Below are 4,622 nucleotides of genomic sequence, written 5' to 3'. Positions count from 1 at the left end.
CACGTCGGCCCTGCCGGCCTCCACAGCCCAGCCCTGGAAAAAGGCCTCCCCCTTGCTCTCCACCAAATTGTGCAGGGCGCAGCAGGCACCCACAATCAGGGGGATGTTGTTGGGTCCCGCATCCAGGCGGGTCAGGAGACATCTCCAGCATCCCTTCAGGCGGCCAAATGAGCGCTCCACCACCTGGCGCGCGTGGTTCAGGCACTGGTTGAAGCGCTCCTGGCTAACGGAGAGATGGCCCGTGTATGGGTGCATGAGCCAGGGCCGGAGGGGGTACGCCGCATCTGTGATGACGCAGAGGGGCATGGTGGTGTCCCCCACAGGGATCTCCCGCTGGGGGATGTAGGTCCCCGCCTCCAGCCGGCGGCACAGGCCCGAGTTCCGGAAAACCCGGGCGTCATGGGTGCTGCCAGGCCAGCCCACATAAATGTCCTGGAAATGGCCCCGGCTGTCCACCAAGGCCTGGAGGACCACAGAATGGTAGCCCTTGCGATTGATGTAGAGTCCTCCACTGTGATGCGGGGTGCGGATGGGGATGTGAGTCCCATCCAGAGCCCCGAAGCAATTGGGGAAGCCCAGGGTGGCAAAGGCCGCGATGGTGGCATCTGGGTCCCCCAGCCTCACGAGCCTGTGCAGGAGCATGGCGTTGATGGCACGCACAACCTGCAGGGAAAGCACATGGGACAGCACCAATGAGGGGTGAGCAGGGTGTGTGTGGCCCTGCCCTGCCCTCCCCTCCCCTCCTCTGCCCTGCCCTGGCCTCCCCCGCCCTCCCCTGCCCTCACCTTCCCTCCTCTGCCTGGGCCCCCCTCCCCTGCCCTGCCCTGCCCTCCCCCCGTGGGTTCTCTTACCTCCATGAGAACAGCCCCGACGGTGGCCTTGCCAACACCAAACTGCTGCCCCACGGATCAGTAGCTGTCGGGAGTGGCCAGCTTCCAGACAGCGATGCCGACCCGTTTCTGCACTGTGAGGGCACGCCGCATGGCGGTGTCCTGGTGCCTGAGTGCGGGGGTGAGCCACTGGCACAGCTCCATAAATGTTTGCCGGCTCATCCTGAAGTTCCTGAGCCAGCGGTTGTCGTCCCACTCCCTAAGCACCAGCCGCTCCCACCAGTCGGTGCTGGTGGGGTAGCTCCACAGCCGCTGGCGTGTGAGACGGGGGTGGGGGTGGGGTGCTGCAGGGTTGGGGGTTGAGCCCTGCTACCCTGGGGGCAGCTCCTCCTCCGGTGTAGCAAGGAGGTGCTCAGCTGCCTCCTGCATGGCATGGAGCAGGGCAAGCCCTGCTCCTGCTGGGAGGGCTGGGTGGACCTCTGGCTGCTGCTGCTGCTGCTGCTGCTGCTGCTGCTGCTGCTGCTGCTGCTGGGGGTCCATGACTGCGTCGCCCGGGGTCTGTGTGCCTATGGCTCCTCAGACCGCGTGCTGTGCAGGCTGAGTGTGTCTGGGAGGGGCCCTTTAAGGGAGCGGCTAGCTGTTGCCCCGGAAGCGCTAGTCCGCCCTGTGACCCTGTCTGCAGCTGTGCCTGGCATCCCTATTTCGATGTGTGCTACTTTGACGTGTAGACGTTCCCTCGCTGCGCCTATTTCGATGTTGTGCTGCGCAACGTCGAAGTTGAACATCGACGTTGCCAGCCCTGGAGGACGTGTAGACGTTATTCATCGAAATAGCCTATTTCGATGTCGCTACATCGAAATAAACTATTTCGATGTAGGCTTCACGTGTAGACGTAGCCTAATTGGCCAGGTATCGAACCCCCAAGTAAGAAACAGTATAAAAGGTGATTTAGCAGGGACAAGGATGTGGGCTCCTGGACACGAGGCGGAGGCTAACAACTTCCAATCCAGACAGCAGACCCTGGCCTGATCACCCGGACGTCACCACCACGAAAGGTCCCAACCAAGCCGTATCTTTGACTTGAAGGGCCGCTGTAACGTACTTGTTGGTGAGATGGGAGCATTGGATGTTATTGGTAAGTCACATGTAATTATATACAGCTATATGTAACCTAATGTTTAGCCTATGCCAAATAAATAATATATATATATATATATATAATTATTTATTTATTACTTAACACTTGCCTTATATATATATAGTAGTAGTAGGCATCCTTCAGTCTGCATAGACTATGGATCGCGCCCTTTATAGTTTCAATTGAGGGCTTCATTTACAGCGTCTACTGTGACTATGAAGACCCACACGAGAGTGACAGTCCTTGCTGCATCTCTTGCAGATGTGGTGGGTGTCTGGCAAGTCCTTAGTGTGCTTTCTGTGTGCTCGCTTCTCCTCTACTACTGTCTGATCCTCATCTCGCCCTTCTGAAGGCCCTTGTGTAACCCCTGCCTCCATCTGCTGTGGTCATCTGCTAGTTCTTCCCAGTTGTCCAGCTCAATGTCTGCCTCTCTGAGGTCTCTCTTGCAGACATCTTTGTAGCACAACTGGGGGCGTCCGGGCGTCCTTTTGCCAGAGGCTAGCTCACCATACAGGATGTCTTTTGGAATCCTTCCATCATTCATCCTGTGGACGTGGCCAAGCCCGCGGAGTCGACGCTGCCTGAGGAGGGTGTGCATGGTTGGATTCCAGCTTGCTCGAGGATGGCGGTGTTGGTCACTCTGTCCTTCCTTGATATTCCAAGGATGCGCCTGAGGCAGCGCAACTGGAAGAAGTTCAGCCTCTTTTCCTGGCAGGCATACAGAGTCCAAGTCTTGCTGCCATAAAGGAGAATGCTGAGGATGCAGGCTCTGTAGACTTGCATTTTGGTGTGAGTGTACAGCTTGTTGTTATTCCACACTCTCTTGCTGAGTCTGGACAGAGATGTGGCTGCTTTTCCGATCCTCCTATTTAGCTCAGTGTCCAACAACAGGGTGTCAGTGATGGTGGACCTGAGGTAAACGAACTCGTGGACGACCTCTAACATATAGCTGTCAATGCTGATTGATGGGGATTCAGCAACATCCTGACCGAGTACATTTGTCTTCTTTAGGCTGATGGTAAGCCCAAAGTCCTTGCACACTTTGGAGAACTGATCCAGCAGTTTTTGAAGCTGGTCTTCTGAGTGAGACACTACAGCAGCATCGTCTGCGAACAGCATGTCTCTGATGAGGACTTCCCGCACCTTAGACTTAGCTTTCAGCCTTGCAAGGTTAAACAGTTTCCCATCAGATCTTGTGTGCAGCAAGATGCCCTCTGTTGAAGATCCAAAGGCATGCTTCAGGACGAATGCAAAGAAGATCCCAAACAATGTCGGAGCAAGCACGCATCCTTATTTGACGCCGCTCCTGATTCTGAAAGCATCCGATAATGTGCCATCATATTGGATGGTTCCTCTCATGTCTTCGTGGAACGACTGGATCATCTTGAGTAACCGTGGAGGACAGCCTATCTTGTGGAGCAATTTGAACAGACCATCCCTGCTGACCAAGTCAAAGGCCTTGGTCAAGTCAATGAAGGCTATGTAGAGTGGCTTCCTCTGCTCCCTGCATTTCTCCTGCAGCTGCCTTAGAGAGAAGACCATGTCAACGGTAGACCTCTCTGCGCGGAATCCGCACTGCGATTCGGGGTACACCCTCTCAGCAATCTTCTGGAGTCAGCCAAGGATGACACAAGCGAACAGTCTACCAGTGACGCTTAGGAGGGAGATTCCACGGTAGTTGTTGCAGTCGCTTCTGTCTCCTTTGTTCTTATACAATGTTACGATGTTAGCGTTGCGCATATCCTGTGGAACCTCACCCTCTTTCAGCACAGGCACAGTAGCTCATGTAGGGGTTCCAGGAGGGTGTCCGCGGCACACTTGATTACCTCTGGTGGTATGCCATCCTGGCCAGGGGCCTTTCCTGCTGCAATGCTGTCGATGGCTCTCTTCAGTTTATCCACAGTCGGTTCCTGATCCAGTTCATCCATTACTGGTAGGAGCTCGACGGCATTGAGGGCTGCGTCAACCACAACGTTCTTGCGTGATATATAAGACAAGTGTTAAGTAATTGTAATTACGAATAAATGAATCAATCACTATTGGTAAATACCACTAGCTGGACTAGCTGGGGAGGTATAGAGAATTATTGGGACTTAGAACAGCCACAGGGCATTGTGGTGTTCACAATTGGAGTGTTATTGTTCCTGGAACTCATAATACTGTGGAAACCTAGGTTTTAAAGTAGATACACTGAATCACATATTGCTGCTACACTATATAAGGCTGCTATAAAGGTGGGGTGGTCGGTCCCGGGCCACCCGACTCCCCCCGCTGTATCAAACCCCACTTGCCCCCATGGGACCCGGAGTAGGTCGGCACATCATCAATTGCCTGTTCTGTTCACTTCCTCTGGGGCATCTGCCATTGGCCACTGTTGGAAGACGGGATACTGATCTAGATGGACCTTTGATCTGACCCAGTGTGGCCGTCCTTATGTTCACTTGTACTCACTAAAGAATGTAAGGGGCTTTTCACAAGGAAAGGGCCGTTAATGTTTGTGCCCCACTGAAATTTCAGCTCAAGGGATAGAATTGAAGATCTAACACTGCTTCTGTTCCGTTCCACTTGCACATGACACTCACCTTCAGTTCTTGTCCGAAAGCACAGTGTTCCGTTCATTGGCCAAGAAATTTCACATTTCACCCCAAAGGGGC

Source organism: Carettochelys insculpta, chromosome 2 (assembly GCF_033958435.1).
Source record: "Carettochelys insculpta isolate YL-2023 chromosome 2, ASM3395843v1, whole genome shotgun sequence".
NCBI classification, from domain to species: Eukaryota; Metazoa; Chordata; order Testudines; family Carettochelyidae; genus Carettochelys; species Carettochelys insculpta.
The sequence above is the reverse complement of the archived record's forward strand: the minus strand, read 5'-3'. Positions refer to the sequence as shown.